We start from the raw sequence: 24,708 nt of genomic DNA on the forward strand, positions 1-24,708 counted from the left end.
GTTTCTCAACAGCTCAATTACTTCTTAACACAGAATAACTGCTAGATGCCTTCCAGTCAGGTTTTAGACAGAACCACAGCACTGAAACCGCTCTGACCAAAGTGTTTAATGACATATGTCTGAATACAGACAGTGGAAAAATGTCAGTCTTAGTTTTACTGGATCTCAGTGCAGCATTTGATACAGTTGACCACAACATATTACTCAAACGACTGGAGAACTGGGCAGGTCTTTCAGGAACTGTACTAAACTGGTTCAAAACATACTTAGAAAACAGGAAATACTTTGTATCAATAGGTAACTTCACATCTGAGCAGACAAGTATCACATGTGGAGTTCCCCAAGGTTCCATCTTGGGACCCCTTCTGTTTAACATTTACATGCTCCCACTGGCACAGATTATAAAGAACAACAAAATAAACTACCACAGCTATGCAGATGACACACAAATATATATCACAATGTCACCAGGAGACCAGGCCCTGTACAGGCTCTTGGTAAATGCATTGAGGAAATTAATGACTGGTTGTGCCACAATTTTCTCCAGCTAAACAAAAACAAAACTGAGGTAATAGTCTTTGGCGCCAAAGAAAAACGATTACAGGTCACCAGAGAACTTCAATCTATACACCTAAAAACCACAAACCAGGCGAGAAATTTGGGTGTAGTGATGGATGCAGACCTAAACTTAGAAAAACACATTAAGACAATAACAAAATCAGCTTACTATCACCTCAAGAATATATTCAAGGATAAAAGATCTGATGTCTCAACAGGACCTGGAAAAACTAGTCCATGCATTCATCTTTAGTAGGCTTGATTACTGTAACAGCATCTTTACAGGTCTACCTAAAAAATCAGTCAGACAACTACAGCTCATTCAGAACTCTGCTGCTCGAGTCCTCACTAAGACCAAAAAAGTGGACCACATCAGTCCAGCTCTGAGGTCTTTACACTGGCTGCCTGTCCGTCAGAGGATAGACTTTAAAGTTCTGATGCTGGTCTATAAAGCTCTGAATGGTTTAGGACCAAAATACATCAGTGACCTCCTGACCCAGTATGAACCTTCCAGATCCCTCAGGTCATCTGGATCCGGTCTTTTATCAGTTCCCAGAGTCAGAACCAGACACGGAGAAGCTGCATTCAGCTTTTATGCTCCTTATATCTGGAACAAACTCCCAGAAAGCCTCAGATCAGCTGAAACACTCAGTTTATTTAAATCCAGGTTGAAGACTCACCTGTTCTCAGCTGCATTTGAATAAAGCACCAAATCCACACTTTTAAGCTTAAATTTCAAAACTTACATTTAACTACTGATTTTATCTACTGTTCTGATTTTATCTGTTTTGATTTTATCACGTTCTCACTCCCAAAGCGTAACATTTTACGCTAGGTGACAAATCGTCAACATATTACGTTTTCGGCTACCCACCACGTTCCTAAATGACGACCTCGGAAAAAAGAGGAAATATGAGAACCGTCTGGACTGAATCTACACATGTTCGCTCTTTTTCTTCAAATCGCTTAGAAACACGCTATTTAACATCATTAAAGTCCTGGTTAAGGTCAGGAATAAGGTTATGGTCAGGGCTAGGGATAAGGTTAGGTTTAGGGCTGGAATACAGGGCTGGAACGTCTATACCGCGGGAGCGTCATTGCACTGGATTCCAGCCATAACCCGCCGCGTACCATAAGAACGCCGAAGGTCTCCTTTCGCGTTCCTCAGGAACGCCGCGGGACGTGACAAAACGTCGACATGTTACGCCTCGGGAGTGAGAACGGGCTGGATTTTATATACTGTTTTGTTTGTTTGTTTGTTTGTTAATTAGTTAGTTAGTTAGTTTGCTTGTTTTAATCAATTTTAAATCATGCTTTTTATTTGTTTTTGTTTCTAATGTCTCTGTAAAGCACTTTGAATCACCTTGTTGTTGAATTGTGCTATACAAATAAACTTGCCTTGCCTTGCCTCATAATGACATCTGATGATCTGCAGTGTTATGTAAAAGTCTTGAGCCACCTCTCATTTCTTTATATTTTGTTTTCTTTGATTTTTTTTAAGTGGTTGTGAGAACTAGTTCTAGGAAAAATCTATTTTATTTTGTGTCTTTGGGCACTTTGTTATTAGCATATAATTTCTTCCTGTCTCTTTAGTGTATCTACAAAAATGCCAAAGATGACACAGTTTGAATAAAACAGTGTTTTTTGCAAGAAAATATCAGTTTTCAGCTGTTAGCTGAAACTTGAAAACTTGGCTGAAAATCCCAGCATGGTGTCCTTAAAAAAGCTCGACAAGTGGAGAGCAAAAGAAGAGGCAATCCTTAAAAAAAATCTATCTACAGCAGACGAGCAATATCTAAAAGTCATGTTTCTAAGGAATAAAACAAAATCCAGCAAAGACCTCACACAGGGCCTGGGAGATGATCCTTCAGCTGAACCATCTACTGTTCACTGAAGCCTCATCAGAAATGGTCTCAGTGGAAGGATGGCTGTTCCTTCTTAAGGAAGGGAAACAGGCAGAAAAGGCTGAGGTGTGCCAAATTACACAAGAACTGACCTGAAAATCAGTGACAACAGGTCTGATGGAGTAATGAATCCACATTTGAAATGTTTGGTTTAAATCGTCATCAATATGTACAGAGAAGGAGAGGACACTGTGAGTGTATAAAACCTGGTTTGGAGCTGCATTTCAGCCAGTGGTGTTGGGAATATTGTCAAAAATGATTATGAACACAGAAAAGTACCATTAGACTGTGATCCACCATGAAATATCATCTGGAAAGCGTCTGATTAGCAACAGCTTCATTGTTAAGCATCAACACTCATTGATTGGCCTCTCAGATGAGATGCTAACATTTTTGAAGCAGGGTGGGATCATCTTGACAAAGAACAGAACAAAAGGCAGCCAACATCCAAATAAGTGCTTTGAATGTCCTTCAAGAAGCCTGGAGAACTATTCCTGAAGACTACTTGATGAAATTACAAGAAAGCTTACCTAAGAGAGTTCAGGCTGTGTTGAAGAATAAATGTGGTCACACCAAATACTGACTTTCCAGCTTGTTAGAATTGAACAAACTCTGTTTTTTTTTCTTATTTACTGTATTTCCATGCACATTTCAATTAATATCTGCACCAACTTCCCATTTTCCCAGCAAAATATGAAGAAATGAGCTCAAAAGACTGCCTAGTTTTAACAGTTACTGCAGTAGAGAAAAGAAATCTACAGCATAGAATACAGAGACTAATCAAATAAGACAAGAAAAAACTTTACATTCTATTTATCTTCATAAGTAGTTGGGAAATATACCTTATTGACTTATAAAATGCAATAAAATGTAGTAATAAAAAGTCAATAATATATCAGGGAATTTTCTCCATCACGTATTTTCACATTCAATTTAAGCACATTTTACAGTTCTACTAGCAAACACAAGTGTTGCTTTATAGTGACAGAGCTGAATGAAAATTCATATGAAAACCACCTTATATGAAAACATATAACCTTAACACAATATTACAATGTGTGAACATTGTAATATTGGTACTTAAAGTTTAATTAAATAAAGTATCAAAAAGTACCGTCAGCAGTAACAGCAGAAACTTTCACACTGGAAGAAAATTCTAATATCATCGTGTCTTCTAATGGCAAGTAATACTAAACAATGATAAATATTCTGAATTCATACTAAGGTGACAGTAGAATTACTTTGCAGCCATACCCTGAGGTTAAAGAGGGATTTGTGGTATGGAAGAAAACATCATTCACTGCACATTTGTACAGATGCTCATATGTATCTAAGCGGCTATTGCATTTATGGTTTATGAAAACTATAGCCTGTATGAATCCTCATAGAAATGAAACGAATATGTAGCAATATAGCTGTTCAGCATACAACATCGGCCCTTGTTTTAAAGCCGTTCATTGTTGTCATAGCTTGGTAATAGGCTTCAGTTTACCTCAAGGACTCCTCATTCTTTAGCCTGACTGCAGTCTGTCAGCTGTAATGCTTCTGACTGGACACAATTCACTCACATCTCAATTTACAGTGTATCATTCAGTCAAACTGGTAGATCAAGGTAAAGTCAGTCATTGCTGAACAATTGCTGAGCTCTTTGAGCTTGTCATCCGACACAGAACGAGGTGCCGACCCGGGCGATCGCTTTGAACTTCAGTGCTCGAGAGTTAAAAATAAAACAGAAGACGCAAGCATGCTGCTGAGGTGGCGGCAAACTCCAGCTGAGTGTGATCATCAAGAAACCCAAGGTCACAAAAAAATACTCTTTTTTTTAAAGAAAAAAGGCCTTAGTTATTTAAATGCAAAGGTGACGACACAATTCAAATTTAGTCAAGAAGCAATTTTAAGATTAATTACCTGCAAATCAGAGCCTCTAAATGTAATTAGTTTGAGAAGAAATGCTGGCCAATCCATGCCCCTTCTTTACTTTTAATCAGCAGTTACACTGTTATCATTCTAATTACATTATCAACATATTTTTTTGTTTCTGGATTCTTTCTTGTCTTCACGTAGTCTCTCTGCTGTCTGTCTTCTGACAGCAGCTTACAAAGAAATGTCAAAGTCAACATTTAAAATATGTGGACAATAGAGCTATTAAAACATCCAAATAACTCCATCATGCATTCGTCATGTCATTAATCTCTTAAAAATAAATTATAATATCAAAAGTTAGAAGAATCATATTGTTCCTCATGCAAAGGATGACGTGATATAAATAAAGGGGATTTTGGTAGGGCGGTCATTGTCAGCACTCCTTGCACACCATGTAATTACCGATGCATAAATAAGCTATCAGGCAAACAGTCTAATCGGGAGGCGAGCAGTGTTTGACACGAACTCATCAGCAAACACCTTTTGCACGTGGATAAAATTGATTCCTTTTAAAACAGCTCTTCCAGCTTTTGTTGTCTGCGTGCTCACAATTTTTACTATGAACCACAACAAAAATTGATTTTTGCTCCGGGTACTTAACATCATCTTTTGAAAAACAAAAAAAACGTCATTCAGAAGCACACGGCTGTTTTACAATAATGGGATCCAGCACTTTGAGACCTTTGGGTTTTTTTTTACCAAATGGCTTTAAAAGCAAAAAATAAATAAATACATCTAAATTGTTGTGTTAAATTTACTCCTGCAAAATTCAATGTCTATAACCAGCAGCGCACTCCTCTGTAGGCAGCCTGAGACAGCACAGACACCTCGCTGGAGTTCACATGTGATGTTGGTGTCTTTGTAGGAGCTGCTGTGATAAATCCACGCGAGGGCTACGCAGACGCTTCTGTGTCCATCAGCCATCGGCGGCATTAAAAAAAACAAACTTCAACAGCATCAAAAATGCAACAGTGACAAAAGTAAAGGAGGTCATGTAACCATGTAGGAAGTAAACTAACAATTTACTAAAAGTTTCCACTTTGGTTTTAAAGTTTGTTTGGGTTTTTATTTATTAGTTAGACTTCTTAACGCTATTTAATATATCACATTTTCAAATTTGTATTGCATGTTGACACACTCCTGTCCATTCATCCATCCAGCTCTTCCAGTAGGAGCCAGTACGAGCTGTCATGGGCCAAAACTATTTTATGTATCCGTCTACTGTATATCCAATAACTGCAGTGCTGTGTTAGCTCAGCGCTGTATGCATTGGCTGGAGCTTCATGCTTTGGGACTATAGCTGCAGCTGAATCTTGTACACTATAACTATGATCCACCTGCTTCCAGCTTTGTTTAATCCCTGGACACACCTGCAGAGATTGAAATTGTGTGTAGGAAGTGGAAAGAACAAAAGTCCTTGTTGGGTCTGCCCTACCGTGAAAGGTCCACAGGAAAAGTAAAAAAAAATAAAGTCAGTATTAAAGAAAGATTACTAGGTCCACGTGCACTTGTAGCCTTTGATAATCTCATAAAATCCCCCCTTCATTACCTATAATACTGTCTTTTTCCCTCTTTCTGATTGGCTGCATATTGAAGAGATTACATCAGAGCCATCTGTGCTCACGTCCACCCAATGAAAATGTGACAGCTACATTTCTGCATAAGAAAACATGAAGGTGAAATCTGCATACATCCTTGAATTGGGATGTAGTTAAATATGGATTCTAATATAAAATGGATGTCCATACATACCCACACACATACTCACAGAGTCAACTCATCTAGCATTCACTAAGAAATGTATTTCATTATGCCACTGGGATCCATAACCTGAAACGCATGCAATCTCTTGTAACACGCTGCACGGCTGGCAATGCAACACTAAGGCTCTCGGGAGGTTGCAACACCAGAATATAAGAGGTGAGCTCCTTAAAAAGTGTCAGAGATAAAAACATTGATCATAGCCATCATATATTCTTCAGGGTGAGTAAAAAAAAAAAAGCACACCGTAGCACCAAACACAACCTGCAGGAGGATATCAAACAGTTGAGCGATTGCCTGTGTCTCTGTAGACCAGCAGCAGGATCCTATAATCCATATCACTCTCCCCAAAGGGACGCTTGGTTTGCATCTCATCTCTGCTCGCCCTGCTGTTCAGGGTTAGATTGAAAATTTCAATCATTCTATTCGTGGTTCCCATTCCTGTCCCATTCAACTACACTGTACTGTAGGTGCAACACATTCACATCCAGAACAAAGCAATCTCAGGCCTCTTTTGCTTTGTTCCTTGACTTCAGGACAGAGTAGGATAGGTACGTCAAAGTAATTTACTCTGATCACAGCACAGGAGGAGCATGACTCTTCTGCAGACATCAGCAGCACAGTGCACTACAATACCAGGGCCTTGCATAAAACAGATAAAAGCCACCGTGTGTGATTTGATGTGTTCCTTTTGTGCAATCCATGTCCCATATTTTGGTCCTTTTTGTCCTTTGATTAAGGCTGTGATAAAAAACTGGATGAGAATTTGGCTGAATGTAGCCATCTTATTTTAAAGAACATGCCTTTTTTTCTAAGGGGATATTTCTTCCCACAGCTTAATGAAGATTCGGTGAAGAAAACATTACTGGTTACTTTAGGACTAATGCATTGCTAAAAACTATTTGCATTTATTATATTAAAAATGCAGGTCGCAGGGACCTTTCAATGAAACTCTTCAAATCTATATCTTACGTTAAGACTAATTTAATGCCTTCACTTTGGCATGGAAGGAGATTTTGCAGGAAGCTTTAAAAAAACTTCAATGATGTTTACTGGAAATAAGTTCAGGCAATATACTTGGCCGGGTCATAGCTGTAATATTCTTCTCCTTCCAGGCTTCTCAAGACTGGGAGACATAACCAAAAGGCATCTCTATAAATGTCATCTGCAATCACCTTTTGCGCTCATGAAGCCCCAGATCATCGTATTACCAGATTTATCCGTCACTGCTGGAAGTTTACACTCAGTATAGTAGACCTGAGGACCTGAATTCCAAACATCCTGGATTCAAATTAATCTTGATGAAAATGTATCAATTTTTTTAAAACTTTAATCTTGCTTTTTTGTTAAGTGCAAATAGTTGTTTTCTTCTTGAACACATGTATAAGGCTGAGAGGTACTGAAACTTTAAAAAAAAAAAAAAGGTGTGGCACAAACCAGAAATGTAAATCTAAAGAATTGTTCTTTAGCGCTGCAGCTAAGGATGGGAATCAAGAACCCAGGAGTTCAATTCCCTGGAATTTTTTAGTCCGCCTGCCTGTCGATCCCGATTATTGGTTCTATTTGAGCGTGTGCTACAATCATCTGATTTCAGTTCATGTGTTGGAGGAGGAAAATAGCAGCACAGTGGATATGGACTTTACTTTTATTGCACAAAAGGACGAGAGTGCGATAGTAAAGCGGTGGTGAAGACAAAAACGGCTGCATCGTGCTGCTAACCCAACTTCGCAAGCACCTGCACATACAACATGCTAACGCTAAGCTAGCCACAAACCCAGAGTGATGTTAAAGTCGAGTGAATGTCGACCCCAGCCCAGCAGCCAAACCCTGAACTTTAACAGGTAACAAACTGATGAGCAGTCAGGCTGGAGCCTCTGTTTCTACCTATTTTAAAGCCGTTAAAGCCTCTGTGTGGGTTTTTATCTTTGCTTTGTGCCGTCGGCTTTGTGTTCATACCTAAATCCAAAGAAAAAGATCATATGTGTGTCCTCATTAGGATAGGATTTGTGTTGTGTGTGGGACTGTAGGCTTTATACTGTCAACTGATAATTATAAGACCACGGGTTTCAGGTCATTTTGCAGAGACATGCAAAAATAATGTAACATGTATAATAGCAAATTACTTTCTCCTTGGAGTAATTAAGTAACATACTGCATTAATTACATTAATTACATTAAGTATGCTTTAAAGAGAAGCGTTCTGTGTAATAAATGCATTCTTGAGTCAACCCCAACACTGATCACAACAAAGGGGGGAAATGCCTCCAACATGCACAAAAACATTTGACCACACAGCACGCAATTAATCTGCACAAATGTAATGCCTTTGATATGCTGCTTAGAGATGGTGGTGGCTCTCAAAACAGTGATCAATCCCCATCCCTAGCTGCAATCAACACATTTAAAAAGGTAAAAAGTTTTACTTTGAAACTTTCAGGAACCTCCAGCAAACACGCAGCCGTTCAGGGAATGGACATTTTCTCCAGTTTACTGGTCTGTAGGCCAGTGTGAGTGGGGCATTAATATTAAGTTGAAATTCACTCTAGGAAGCTCAAAATAGTTGAACTAACCCGTAGGCTTGAGTGAAAATTCTGAGCAGTAACGCCTTAAATGTCACTCTGTTGTATATGCTGCTGGATGCACTGTAGATCTGTATTTCTATTGGTCAAGAGATTTGGTTCATTTTTTTTTACCTTATGCCATAATTCAGAATGGTGTTCCTTTTATTTATTTATTTTTGTCCTTAATTTACATTTTAAGCTTCATTTTTCAAAAAATTCCTGCAAACTGAGGCACAGCACTCCACTTGTTGTGATTTCTGGAAGCAGTTTGGTGATAACTGCCAAACACTCATCGTTTAACTAGCAGGTCACAGGCTGCTCGAGCTACTTTAGATCAATTAATATGCTTCTGACGCCTCGGAGATATCAATCACAGGTTGCAGCTGAGCATCTGTGTTTATAGCGGGAAGTCACAGACGTCGTCTTAAAATCATATAATATATGATTGTATTTTATATAACGGCGATAAATAAGACAGCGTTTGTTATTTTAAGCAAAAGCTGTCAGATTTATTTTTTTCCCTACCCTCATATGATAAGACGACTGCTTAAAACTATTAGAAGATAAACAGCCATCAGTGTTCATTTGAATTTGAATCTAATTTCCAGCGTCTTTCCATCCATCTATACAGCTCATGTGCTCTTTGTTTTTTTAACATTACGCCGTGAACAACAATCAAAAATGATAAAGGGAAAAAAAAGAAAGAAAACAAGCTGGCTGTAAAAACACAGAAATGTCTTTTTCCTGAGAGCACTTTCATCAAAATGTTATGGAGCGAGTAGTTCAGCATCCCAGGAGACGAAGGAGGCAGACCACGCACACTGTTCATGGTTGGCTGAGTGAGAAACAAAGCAGGCCTGCAGTTAGTAGGCTAGAAGGCAATACCTGCCTTTCAGTTGTCACAAAGAGAACAAAAGTCCTTCTGGCTCACTGCCGAGTGTGGAGAAGATCTGGGGGAGCCCGGCACTTCAAAGGAGCCTGTCCACTTAAGCTCAACAGGACAGAAAATACTTCAGGCATAACAAGCGAACATATGCAGTTTAATGTATAAAAATCAACAATAAGGCTGCGCCTCGAACAAACATCTGCTCGTTACCACAAAGCAGACTCGATGTGAAAATAAGGCAGAAGAGTCTAATTAAATACTACATCGAGACTACCACACGTCCTACGTAACACAGGAACATGTTTAGGCTCCATAACGCATACAGTCAGTCAAGATCTTTCAAATATCTGCAAGAATGTCACATTTACTTCTGACTGACTCATGAATTAATTGACAAAAACCTTCACAGACAGACAGAAGGGATTAATATAATCGGGATTATGGGGTTTGCCAGTATGTGTATCTGAAACTGTGTACCTTTACTGAGAACTGTGACAAAGAGGATAATACAACAGCAGTCAACTGTGCTTCAGGCAAAGATTTTGCTCCAAACATCACTACTGTCATGTTTGTTCCAATTACTAGAAAGCCCTGAGCCTTGAAGTTGTATTGACTTGTGCCAGAGAGACACCATGGAATTAGCCAGACAGAGCTGTTTGAGCAATGTGGCAGCGGTAATTAATATGGTCTGGTAGTCAGTCAGTGGTTAATGGGCATTTTGTGTCAGAAATCTGTACTTACACTGCTCTTGGATACTGGAAACTGCTCATATGAACAGACAGATTAATTATGGATTTATAAACAAAAAGTTGTCCAGGGCTAAAGAAAATAAAAGGCAGACTGTGTAAGTGCACTCTAACAGCAGTGGAGCAAACACACAAAAGCTGGAGTTCTCAAAGTTTTTGATGACTGAGTGCCAATTTAGGGAACCAGCGAATGATCAAGAGTCTCAGGAAGACACGCAAAATACTTTCAGTGTTTTTGATGTGTCGGTTCAGAGGCTGATGGCTGATGCTGGTAATTGTCCTTGCTGTGATTTCTGCAGGGTTTGGTTTTTTTAATCATCAGTGAGGTGACTGTTAGATTTCTTAAAATTGGCTCTGTTTGTCAGAGCTAGGAAGGGTTAGTCTGCTATAATGGCTACAGCAAGAAAGCTTAAACACGGCTATATCATATATCATATGCGCAGGCTTTTACTGATGAGAAAATGAGAACAAAAACACTCTTCAACTCAGCCTGAACTCTCTTAGGTATGTTTTCTTGTACTTTCTTTAAATATTCTTCAGGGATATTTCGCCAGGCTTTTTGAAGGTCATTCAAAGCTCTTCTTTGGACGTTGGCTCCCTTTTGTTCTATTCTCTGTCAGGAGGATCCCACCCTGCTTCAACAATGTGAAGACTCTGGGGAGCTCAATCCATTACTGATAGTGTCTCATTGCATGTTTTTCTATCCAGGTATGCTTTTTAGTGTTCACTGTCACGCTGAGAAATGAAGCTGTTACCAATCAGAAGCTTTCCAGATGGTATTGCATGGTGGATCACAAACTGTCAGTATTTTTCTGCATTCATACTTCCATATGTTTTGACAAAATCCCCAACACCACCGACTGAAATGCAGCCCAAAAACCAGTGACACAGCCTGCACCATGCTCTGCAGATGGCCGTGCACACTCACTGCTGTACCTCTCTCCTGACCTCTTCTGCACATATTGATGATATTTTGAACCAAAAATTTCAAATTCATCACTTCACCTGTTGACACTGATTTTCAGTCCAGTTCTTGTGTATCTTGGTACACCTCAGCCTTTTGAGGAACAGCTTCTTGACAGCCACCCTTCCACTGAGACCATTTCTGATGAGGCTTCGGTGAACAGCAGATGGATCAACTGAAGGGCCAGAGGCATCTTTCACGTCCAGTGTCAGGTCTTTGCTGGATTTCTTTCCCTCTATTTCTTAAGGACACGACTTTCAGACACTGCTGTAGATGGATTTCTATGTCTGCCACTTCTTCTTTTTTTTTATTGACACTCTGCACATCATGGTGTGTTATGCAAAGTTTTGGGCTAACAGCTCTTTGGGAATCCCAAAAAATTCTATTTTATGCCAGTCAAACTGTGTTATCTGCCAAGTTTTATAGATTCAACTAAAGAAATTTTAACCATTTTTCCCCCAAGAGACTGCAAGTAACAAAGTGCTTCAAGGTGAATCTGTAAAATGTCTTATTTTTCCTCTGTTTTATTTCTTTGCAAGTTTTTATCGACACAAAGAACGAGATTAAATCGTCTCAAAGTTAAGTACTGACTTGGAGCATAAGGGATTTTTGAATGTTTGAATGTTTAACCAAAACTCAAAGTCTTTTATTGGCCTAAACTTGGACAGAATCAGCCTCAAGCCTTAAAATGTGCTCTGTTCATCAAAACTCCAGTGTGATCCTTCTTACAGCGCTCTGTAGGACTGTCAACCTTTGGCTTTTAATGTCTCGTGTCCTCCTTTTGAGGTAGGTGGTTTTACGCCTTGTGCAACCGGCAGAGTGTGTTACTTTAGTTCTGATACTCTGCACCGTTTATGTGTAACATTTACTGTGCGACTGCCACGCTTGTCCGAAAGCACATTTCCTGTTGGGGAAAAATACGAGAAATCTTTATTTTTTGACCAGAAAACTTGCTGGCTTGGAAGAAATGCTGTCAGTGGTTATAATGCAGGTAGCAATTATACCTCGAGAATGTATTCACATGGGTTTTTTTGTGATAAAGGTGGATTGTCAGGGATCGTGTATGTGTGTGTGCGCGTGTGTGGGTGTGTGTGTAAACAAAATTACATTTATTGAGTTACACACCTGACTGCACTTCCATTGTGGCCGTGTTTGTGTGCCAGTGTGGGTTCTAACAATGACACAACAGCTTAGGATGACAGGCACTCTTTCTTTACTCAGTGTTAACTTGTTTGTTTATTCATTCATGATTTTGCAGCACACTGTATTTGGGAGAAATTATAATACACAACCTTTAAGTGGCAACGAGCCCTGAGATCCCTGAACAAATATATCTCATGCACATATCTTTCTTTCTACATAGCACTTTAATTCTTGCACATATCTTTCTTTCTACATAGCACTTTAATTCTTATTGTTTGCACTGAAGCACCGCAGCAATTTCCTAATGTTGTAAACCTCAACATCTGGCAATAAACCCCATTCTGATTCTGATTCTGATTCTGAAAAGAAGCGCGGCGCAGGCTGCTGGAGTAGACCGTATGCTACTACTCCAGGGGTCAAGTATATGCCCGAATTTAATGATTCAACAGTTCTCCTAACAACAATATAATGCCATTAGTGCACTTTGATGTTAACAGATGGTTATGCCAAAGTCAGTAACACATTGCACTAAGGCACCTGCACTTCATGCATGCAGGTGATGTCAATCAGCTGCTGAGCGAACACTGACTGCCACATGTTTACATTTATTGCGCCTCCTTGTTTGCGATCCTTTTATTATCGCCATCAAAGCCTCCTGGTGCACCAGCCTCACTCCTGAGCCTCATTTATAACATGTTTTACACGTATTTACAGAAATAAGTGAAGAAATAAAAGATACATTGTGGTAAAACGACACCAACCTAGCATTCACAGCAATCCATTATTATAGTTGTAAAGCTTGCGTTATATTGCACTGATAATTTTCCCCGGTAAAGCTAAGTGGCTCTTTGTGCTTATGAGCAACTGCATCGTGCACACTTTTAATGCCAAATAGATATCAGCAGTCCTCAAACAGCGAGTGAACTTTTATAACACCTCTTAAATATTTGATTTTTACGGAAGGTAATAAGGACAAATGGAAAGCTTGGCTATTGCGGAGATACAATGGCCTCATAAAAGCAGATGGTCACCAAAAGAGGGAAATTTTAAAGATGTTAATACTCCATAAGGGCAATAATGTTCAGGATTAAACAGATGTCGTAAGAGCAGGGCGGATAATAAAAAACTCATCGGAGCTTTTATGATATAAGTGATCATCATACTTACATCCAAAGTAATGTCCTGCTGTATTTTCTTTTTCTTTTTACAATGGATAAATACTGTCCTGCCTGAAACTTTCATTTGAGTGCAAAATACAAATAAATGCTCTGCAGAATTTAATACAGTGATTTTCTGGTCTTATTCCAGTGCAGATTATCAAAATCATCCCTCTGATGAAAAGATTTTTCCTCTCTGGCACAAAACTTAAGAGGCTTAGTCATCTTTTCCATCTTCATCCATTGACCGACGCGTGCCCAGATTTCAACACCTGCTTCGTGGAGATTCAGAGAAAAATCAGAAACAAAAATAAATAAATAAATCACTGATTATGCATTTATGAAGAGTTCTGTAAACATTAATAAACAAATCAGGACTGCAGCAACAACCTTATTTCCAGGCTATCAAACAACCGGGGCAGCGGGGATGGCAGGCTTAAAGTAAACACTTGAACAATGATTGGACTTCCTCTCACAGTAGCACTGTTTCATAACAAGGTGTCTATCCAGTCAAGTAGCAGAGCCAAAGGAGCACGAAAATATAATAAGCAATGGAGAAGCCACACGCTTGTCTGTAAGCAGGATGTTAACGTAACGTATTTCAGTGCCGTCCCTGGCAGCACTGCAGTTCCAGCAGCCTGTATAAAGAAGCAGATCACACCTGCAGCGACTCAACACACATCAGCGTGTTCCTCTGATAGATCCGTGCCTTTTCCGTCACATACTGGCAGAAAGTGCGCTCTTAATATACATATCTTAGCTTAATGTCACCACAGATATTTCACATTAAACCGGTGATACAAGAAATCGTATTTACTGATTAAAAACAACATATTGTATATAAAACACTGACTTTGCCTCTATGGCATCACCTGCTGAAACAAGGTCTGCCAAAACGACTGTCACCACCTTTTTTCCTGGAACAAGCCAGAGGGGAGCATATTTAAGAAAGACTTACACAAGCTACCTTGGTTTGTAAGGGTGCATCTGCAGAGTGTACAGGACCATCAAAACAGACACAGAAACACGCCACAAGTGCAGCTTCTAAACAGTTTTAATCGCTAGAATTTAACCCACTGAAAAAAGGAACAGAAGTTATAGACTGTTGGATGTCCTGGTGGTAAAATTGCACAGGAAACCATATTATTTGTTAGATAACTGCTTCAGAAGGCAGAAGGCGTCCAGTTTACCTGGTCCGATTGTCACTGTTGACTACAGTCAGTTAGTGTCAGCCAACTTGAGAAACACAAGCAGTGTAAATGATAAATAAAAGAGTTGTAGTGAAACATTTCTGAGGTCAAGGGTAGTAATTATTACCAAGAAAATGTAATTAAAGTATATGTTAATTATTCCACATGCCCACTGTGCGTTGTCAGTGAAGTTCAGGCTAACTTTTGTTACACTGACACATCCAACGAGGTGTCCCCCTCGACTGACTCCTGATTTCGTGCCAGGTCTTGTATGTAAAATCTTAACATTCAAAAGTAACTGCATGCTGTCACAGGGGTGTCAATACTTTACAAATGTGTGTATCCTTTTTCTTCGCATCCTACCACTAACATCCTCTGTCACACCAACCCTCTGCATGTCCTCCTCGTCTGAGGCCTCTTCTCTTTTTCTCATGCCTGGCAGCTCCATATTCAACACATGTCCAAACCATCTCAGCCTTGCCTCTCCATCTGTGTCTCCAAATCACTGAACCTGATCTGCCCCTCCGACGTACGCATTCCTAATCCTGTCCATTCTGGCCATTCCCAGTGAAAATCTCAGCAACTTTAACTTTGCCAGCACCGTCTCCGCCACCTGTCTTTTTATGCCACCATCTCCAAACCATACATCACAGCAGGTTTCACTACCAACATGGTTTCTTCCCTCTCACTCTTGCTGATATCCTTATGTCATCTCCACCCATGCCTGCACTCTTTTCTTCTCCTTTCTCATGTGCTGTCAGCTGCTTTGGATGGTTCACTCCAGGTATTTTAAACTCATCTAACTTCACTACATCGGCTTCATGCAGCCCGTTTCCCTCTCATTCACACAAGTCTTTCATTCCTCTTCTTAACAGAGCATACCTCCTCCTCTCCAGACTCGTTTCCACCTGCTCCCAACTCTCACTACCGACTATGTCATCTGCAAAGATCATAGCTCATGGAGACTACAGCCTGACCTCATCTTTTAACCCGTTCATCAGCACTGCAAACAAAAAAATAATAATTTTCTACCTGTTATATTTCAGGGTCCAGCTTTTGAACCTGGACATAAAGGCAGTCTGGATAACTTTAAACTTTCTAGTATTGGATGGATGAAGGAACATATCAGACTTGCAGCAGCCAGATTATTGGTCAGTACTGATATTCTTTCAGCGCCCCCCACCCCCACCCCCCGCCCCCCCAGGTGGAGTCACTACAACATGTTACATCGCACAAAGCGGCTCATTGTTAGTTAGCCAAGATCTTTTCACTGTCGCTCTGTGTTACAAAGTGATTGCAAGTATGTAAACAGTAGTGCGCTAGGGAATTAAATCTGTCTGATAATGTATGAGCTATCCATCTAGTGTTGCAGCAACGATATAGATAAGAGAAATCTGACACCCAATCGAAATCTGTGCCAGCAGAGGCGCATGCAGTCCTTGTGTCAAACACAAAACTGGCCACAGCCAGATAATAGACAAAAACCAAGGACTGATTAGAAAATCAAAAACTAACTCTGATAAAAGAAAGGGAAGAAACGTTGGGAGGAAAAGGACCAGTGAAAGAATTCATTTTAGCAGACTGTCAGTACATTCCTACTCTTATGTTATACCGTTATACATTTGTTCAGAGACTTTTTTGCCACAATAATCATTCCTCCTCTCCATTATGTCCATGAAGATAATCCTTCTAAAATGATTCATTCTCAAAGAAAGAGTAGAAAATGCATGCAGAAGCTCAGGAGCTTTAAGAGCTCTTAAAGTGGCTCAAACGTTTATTTTGTAGCAACAGGCCACATGACTACATGGAAAAGATGGTTTGTAAAGATGTGAATCATCAACCAAAAATAAGTCAAATCTACAGTTTACGTCAAATTTTTAAAACATATCAGCTCACTGAACAAAACACCTTATGATGCCATCGACTAATTCAAAGCTCCACACAAACAGCAGTGCAGTTTGAAACTGCAGATTGTACCGTGTGTACATGCTGCTGTCCACACATATTTCTGATTATTTTAAACACAGCTGGCAGAAACAAGTGGCCACATCTGCTGTCTCGCCAGCCACAGACAGTGAGATCCGCCACACTGTCACAACACCTCAGAGAAAATACTGCAGATCCACAGCGGTAAACAACACTTAGGCAAAAGGACCGAAATACCAACAGTCTAATCACCCCTGTGAAGCAGTTTGTGGATATTTGCTCTCAGCCCCATTCTTCTTTTCACTCAGCCTAACAGCGACTGAATGGGTCGAAGGGAAAACTGTTTCTAATGGCAAAGCAGCTCATAAACCTCCAATGGCTCTCCAAAGCCTCCAAGGTGAATGACAGCTGCAAAACACCATTGAAATTTGAGTTGTGTTTAGGGGTTCTTAAGATGAAGAAGTCTGTGTCATCAAAGCTAAAAGAATGACAGTCATCCTTGGAAGGCTGAGTGCAACGGCATCGAGGCAGACTCAATTTAGAGCGTGGGTGGATTTTTTCTTTTTTTTATTCAATATATCAGTTCAGCATGAGCCTTGTAATGTTTGGTAAAACATACACAACACAATAGAGAATTTTTTTGATATATGAAATTCAAACACCATATTCTTCTCATCCTTTCAGTTTCATTAGAAAACTTTCAGCACTGGAATTTCTGAATATGTGTAACCGCCTCGCAAATAGTTCATAAACAACATTTCTGTAACTCTCTCTGTGGATTTATACATATACTATAGTACAGCACCTCTCTATGTTATAGTAGTAAAGTCTTTGCTCCTTTTTCTAGAAAAAAACATCTTTCCATGACCACTAAGTCAACTCTAGCTATTACCCATTAAATCACCACTCATGCTGCAAGAATTAACATAAACAACCCAAAATTTCAGGAGTTTTGGTGACACCCACACACGTATATAGGGAGAAAACTATCGAAATCTGAATAAGCAAATGCAAACAAAGGAGCTTCCACATGAACAGAACTGAAAACTACACTGAAAGCATAAGTGTATACTGCGAAGGAAGTTCAAGGAAGGTCAGCCAGATCAGCTAGGCTTTCTATTTGCTAGCTAACTTGACAAAACCTAAAGCCCCAGTCTGAGATAAAAGGAATCACAACGGCAGTTATCAGTTTCACAAAAAATGATCCCTGCGAGTGTTCCCTTCTCCGATGTTCTCAGAGGATGATGTTAAATTGTGATAGAAATCTAAGAAGAACATAAAAAATTTAATGGTTAAATGCAACACTGTTGCAAAAAAGAAAAGATTAATACTGCACAAAATCATTAATATTAATTGTCGAACCAAGTGGTAACAAAAAAATGTATTTTGGGTTAACTGGCCTATTTTACTAGTTAGCATGTCGTAGTCTCGTTCGTTATGGGAATTAACCAGACAAATTGCTCCACACACTAAGAACGGCCATGCACCTCCCACAGAATCGAGAAAGAGCTATCAACCTGTCGATCCTTTCCATGTCCGGGCGGGGTGAGGTTTCCCGTGTTGAGACAAATTAAGCAGCAGGCTCCACTTCTCCACACCTCACAGCAAGAAGGTCCTGAGTTCAATTCCACCATCAGGCTGGGGTCTTTCTGTGCGGAGTTTGCATGTTCTCCCAGTGTTTCTCCTCAGGCTTCCTCCAACACAGTTAATATGCATCTTAACGACTTTACATATAAGCCATCTTTGATCATCTGAATAAATAAAAGAATCAGTGAAAACACTGCACTCCCAGATGATTTTAAACCCAAAGTCTGAACATAACTTTCTTCCAAACAGGTACAGCAAAGTTACCATGATAATTGAGCCAGGTAAAAAAAGAGAGAAACCTTCATGTAACAGAAAACTCTGACTTTAAGCTTGGTGCAGCTCTCTAACCCTTTAATTTAGCTTCGTAGTACACCTTTCTACTTGCAAAGCATAATTCCACTCTATCAACCTGGTGCATGTTTGATGAATGTGGTCACTGTTGCTCTGTGGGTCATGTTAACCTTGCACTTTCCAGCTCTGCTGTTGTAATTTGAGTAGAATGTGAGATTAATCTGTTTGATGATTAAATCAGACTAAGCATCTTCAGAGAAAGACCTCTGAGAAAGTTAGTACAATAGTTACTGCACACCCCTGATTCTGTGTTTACATTTGGTTAAAAGTCTAAACTCACTCTTTGGTAAAGCTGCAGGAAGCTCACGCTTTTACCACAATTCACTTTGACTCTTTGTTTCCAAGAATCTCCTTATTTATGCATTATTTAGACATCCTTCACTTTTACTGCTATAATCAGACCACTGACCCACAATAAAGACCAGATAGGCTGGGTCTGAATAGAGATTGCTTCTTTAGATTCAGACGGTTAAGTCCATGTCCATCCATCATGGCCGCAACCGAGTAAGACACAGTTTACCCAGCCTCAACACAGCCCTGATTTATAACCTCTGGGAAACAGGATTTATTGTATCAGACTGCATATGTTTAAGTCGACTGATTGGTTTGGTGTTTAGTGAAGTGTAGAGCTCAAAGCGAGGCACCATACTGTGGTACCGCTTTTCTTACATGTGCTCTTCCCCGAGAGAGACTGTCAGTTTTAGAGTTCCCCTTCTCCGTCCTCTAATAGGCTTATCTGTGTTTATGTTTCCACACAGTATCTCCCCACACTCTTGTGGCCAGTCGCAGGAGATTAACACAACCAACCCTTACCCTCAGTAGAGCTCTAAAGACTACTGCAGTACTCCCCCATCGTCCATCACGATTATGCCCATCTCTCAATGTCTCTCTGCTTGATCCTAAATAAGTCAATATGTTTCTCCCCTCAGGTGGAGCTTACAATTTAACTTCCTTTTGTAATTAAGGAAATGTTCAACAAAACAGCTTTCGCATGGTGCGCTCACAGCTGTATTCAATGTCTTTGACAAAAAAACAGGGTTTAAACAATGCAATTGTTGTTTTAAGGAGGGATGAGAAGTGATATGCACAAACAAACAAGTACAGCTGCAAGAGAAAAAAAGAAAAACGATGCAGCGGCTTTTGTGGCAAGTTCAGAATTAGCATATTCAACAAAACATTAACAAACAGCCGCAGCGGTTCTGGATGATGTGCTCGCACAGTTTTGCAAAGATTAAAGTTACATGTTTATTCATTTGAAGAGCACAAACTGGGCTGGTCCTTATTAGCACAAACTATGATATGCTTCCTTGCTGAATATAGATTTGAGGGGGGAGAAATAATTCTCTTTCGCACTGTCAGCCTTGTACAAATCAGCCTACTGTACTCTCTAAAGATCACCATAATTTACCCAAGAAGGCTGGTGCATTGCACTCCATCGCAACTTTTCAGATACAGTGGGGCAAAAAAGTATTTAGTCAGCCACCGATTGTGCAAGTTCCCCCACTTAAAATGATGACAGAGGTCAGTAATTTGCACCAGAGGTACACTTCAACTGTGAGAGACAGAATGTGAAAAAAAAATCCATGAATCCACATGGTAGGATTTGTAAAGAATTTATTCGTAAATCAGGGTGGAAAATAAGTATTTGGTCACCTCAAACAAGGAAAATCTCTGGCTCTCACAGACCTGTAACGTCTTCTGTAAGAAGCTTTTCTGTCCCCCACTCGTTACCTGTATGAATGGCACCTGTTTGAACTCATCATCTGTATAAAAGACACCTGTCCACAGCCTCAAACAGTCAGACTCCAAACTCCGCCATGGCCAAGACCAAAGAGCTTTCGAAGGACACCAGGAAAAGTATTGTAGACCTGCACCAGACTGGGAAGAGTGAATCTACAATAGGCAAGCAGCTTGGTGTGAAAAAATCAACTGTGGGAGCAATCATCAGAAAATGGAAGACATACAAGACCACTGATAATCTCCCTCGATCTGGGGCTCCACGCAAGATCTCATCCCGTGGGGTCAAAATGATCATGAGAACGGTGAGCAAAGATCCCAGAACCACACGGGGGGACCTGGTGAATGACCTGCAGAGAGCTGGGACCAAAGTAACAAAGGTCACCATCAGTAACACACTACAACGGCAGGGAATCAAATCCCGCAGTGCCAGACGTGTTCCGCTGCTGAAGCCAGTGCATGTCCAGGCCCGTCTGAAGTTTGCCAGAGAGCACATGGATGATACAGCAGAGGATTGGGAGAATGTCATGTGGTCAGATGAAACCAAAGTAGAACTTTTTGGTATAAACTCAACTCGTCGTGTTTGGAGGAAGAAGAATACTGAGTTGCATCCCAAGAACACCATACCTACTGTGAAGCATGGGGGTGGAAACATCATGCTATGGGGCTGTTTTTCTGCCAAGGGGACAGGACGACTGATCCGTGTTAAGGACAGAATGAATGGGGCCATGTATCGTGAGATTTTGAGCCAAAACCTCCTTCCATCAGTGAGAACTTTGAAGATGAAACGAGGCTGGGTCTTCCAACATGACAATGATCCAAAACACACCGCCCGGGCAACAAAGGAGTGGCTCCGTAAGAAGCATTTGAAAGTCCTGGAGTGGCCTAGCCAGTCTCCAGACCTCAACCCCATAGAAAATCTGTGGCGGGAGTTGAAAGTCCGTGTTGCTCGGCGACAGCCCCAAAACATCACTGCTCTCGAGAAGATCTGCATGGAGGAATGGGCCAAAATACCAGCTACTGTGTGTGCAAACCTGGTAAAGACCTATAGTAAACGTTTGACCTCTGTTATTGCCAACAAAGGTTATGTTACAAAGTATTGAGTTGTATTTTTGTTATTGACCAAATACTTATTTTCCACCCTGATTTACGAATAAATTCTTTACAAATCCTACCATGTGGATTCATGGATTTTTTTTTCACATTCTGTCTCTCACAGTTGAAGTGTACCTCTGGTGCAAATTACTGACCTCTGTCATCATTTTAAGGTGGGGGAACTTGCACAATCGGTGGCTGACTAAATACTTTTTTGCCCCACTGTACATTAGAAGAAAGAAATCATTTAACAACAGCTCCTGTTTATGAGTCTGAAACCACCTACACTTTTGCAAATACCACCGCACGCCCTCAGCCTTGATTGCATGGCAATGGTTTGATGGGTTAATTCAGTTGGTGAAATTTTTAAATAACAAGCCCTAGGGTCGGCCGTGAAGTTTTGCGATTATCATCTGTCGTGTTACTGTGCTTTAACGACGTGCCCTCGCCGCTGGGCAAAGCCATTACGATTCCATCGCTCCTCAAACAGACTAATTTATCGATGCCACAAGGTCCTTTTATGGCAGCATAGTGTCGGCGCAATTTAAATGTCAAAACAACATATTCACTGTTATTTTATATGGGCAGACAAAGTAATTTGCTTCAGAGTGACAATTCATTTCCATTTTACAAGCTTGACCCCAAGAACAAATTTCAATTTAACTGTATTTTTCACATTTGAGATTAAGTAATCAGTTGAAGTTAACAGAAGAGAGCCACTAGATATCAATGAAGTATGCAGTCTAAAGTAATTTTATGGTTATGTTTACCTTAATGCCCCATCTACTCATTTAGCTGCTAGTTTCCTGAATTTCTTCTCGGACAAAATGTGTCAATTTGAAAAATTGTCAAGTCAAATCTCTGTTGTTTGCACAGCTCAAAATCTTTCCTAATCCTCACAGCCTGCCAATCATAACTTAAATGAGCAAACATCAGCTAACAGAAGAACTTTATTCATCTGCACAGGGTGAACCAACACAGAGGATATGAACGTTTTCACTCATTGGCCACTTCATTTGGGTTCAACTGCTCCTAACACAAATAATAAACCAATCACACGTCAGGAAGTCAGTGCATTTAGGCATGATGGTCAAGACAACTGAAATTCAAGCTGAGCATCAGAATGGCATGCTTGTTGGTTCCAGGCAGGCAGATCTGAGTATTTAAGAAACTGCTGATCTGCTGGGATTTACCAATACAAACATTTTTTACAGAGAATGGTCTGAAAAAGAGAAAATATCCAGAGCGGTTCTCTGGGTGAAAAAGCCGTGTTGGTGGCAGAGGCCAGAGGAGAAGGGCCAGAAGGAAGCTCAAACTATCAATCAAATTATGCAAGAGCATAATTTGCATGTATAACGCTTGAAGGAGATGGGAGAGAAGATCACACTGGGAGTCAGCGCTGTCAGCTAAGAACAGAAAACTGAGGCTAAAATTCAAACTCCTTAGAATCGGACAATGGAAGACTGGAAAAATGTTGCCTGCTCTGATGAGCTTCAATTTCTGCTGCAACATTCAAATGCATGAACAAAGCACGGATCCATCCTGCCTTCTATCAGCAGTTCACGCTGCTGGTAGTGGTGGTGGTAGTGTAATGGTGTGGGGGATATTTTATTAGTGCACTTTTGTACCCCTTAATTCCAACTGGGGATTGTTTAAACACCACAGCCTGCCTCAGTGTTGCTGCACAGTTCACTGTACTCAAATGGCCTCCAAAGCTACCAGATCTCAATCCAATAGAGCACCTTTGGGATGTGGTTGAACAGGAGATTTTCATCATGGATGTGCAGCCGACAAATCTGGAGCATCTGTGTGATGCTGTCACGTTAATATGGAGCAAAATCTCTGAGGAATCCTAACAGCACCTTTTTGAATCTGTGCCCTAACAAATTAAGGCAGTTTTGAAGCTAAAGCAGGGTCCAGACTGGTATTATGAAGGTGTAAGTAGTGAACTAGATGGCGACACAACAATATTTTTTTGTCAAAGAGGGCACTGAAGGAGTTCTAAGAGCCACAAACCAATCAGCTTGTAAACTGAATGTTGCAGACAATAAAACCAGACCTTTTGCTTACTAAATGAAAACCAAAGCTTCGACCTTGATTAATCTCCCAATTATTTATTCAATTAACTAATTAATTAAACTTCAGAACCTTAAATCAGGTTTCGCCCTGCTGTGATAGCCACATAAACCATTTATAAATTCAAGCATCAAACATGCATGTCTGAGAAGTTTTGACCTGTTTCACCAACCAAAAATTCAGCTGAAGAAAACTTGAAGAATTATTTGAGAAACACACTCATATGTCAAAGAAAAGGCATTCAACAGTTGCACAGTTGTGGCGTTAACAGGCCTTCTAAATCATTTTAAGGAGCATCTTATGCATCTACAAGCTCTCACTCAACACACTGAAAAAGCTGTTAGAGCAGGAGAAAAAAAAACTTCGGGAGAAAAAAAATAAAAAATCCAGCCAACAATTCACACAGCTTGAGTTCAGGTGTTATAGATGTGTTGTGATAAGAATTCATCTTATTTTATAACTCGCAAAAAAATGTTCCCTCCGTGCAATTCTGTAAAACGTCAGAGTGACGAATGGAGCATGCAGCGTATTTGGGTTTGCTCATTTTTGACTGAAGCAGGTTTCCAGGCTATGCAGCGAGGACCAGCGCTAATCTTCACAACCTCTTCACACTTCTTCAGCTTGTGTCAACAGCACTGTGAGTCAGTTAGCCATTCATATGCTGCTACAGATGGTCTCATCCTTCTTCTTCAGCTCTGCCGACGACATGATTCATGGGGCTCTGTGTCTTGATTTAGGGTCTCTTTCATATTTCTACTCGCCCACAGCAGAGAGGCATTTCTCTAACATACCCCTGAGGCAGTGACCCTGGTCTGCCTGGCCTGTCTGCCTGAGAGGGAGGGAGGAGGGGAGCACTGCTGGAATCAACAAAATGCACACAAAGCACACACACAGCTGTAGGTGAGATGCACATATAAGCTAAAGCGAACTTGTATGCACAAAGGCAAACGAGTCAAAGTCTCTGTGACTTTCTCACAAAATGTGCTGTAAAGTCAACAACGAAAACACATCAGGATCAGGTGGACAATCCAAGCGGGGCAAATAAGCGTTCATTTGAAGTCAGCGCCTCCACCAACTCATTAACAAATGACAAATTAGACCTCTGTACCCTTCACTTTACACACTGCAACTATTATCTGTTAT

At 40.3% G+C, this 24,708-nt stretch overlaps 1 protein-coding gene across 1 annotated transcript in view; it reads right to left on the reverse strand.

The window, feature by feature from the left end:
* The window catches only part of gpc5a (glypican 5a), a 163,732-nt gene that overhangs the window by 85,333 nt on the left and 53,691 nt on the right, over nucleotides 1-24,708 (reverse strand). The window lies entirely within an intron of this gene.

This window comes from Haplochromis burtoni, unplaced genomic scaffold (genome assembly GCF_018398535.1).
Source record: "Haplochromis burtoni strain Fernald_Lab_line unplaced genomic scaffold, NCSU_Asbu1 Contig_161, whole genome shotgun sequence".
Lineage (NCBI taxonomy): Eukaryota > Metazoa > Chordata > Actinopteri > Cichliformes > Cichlidae > Haplochromis > Haplochromis burtoni.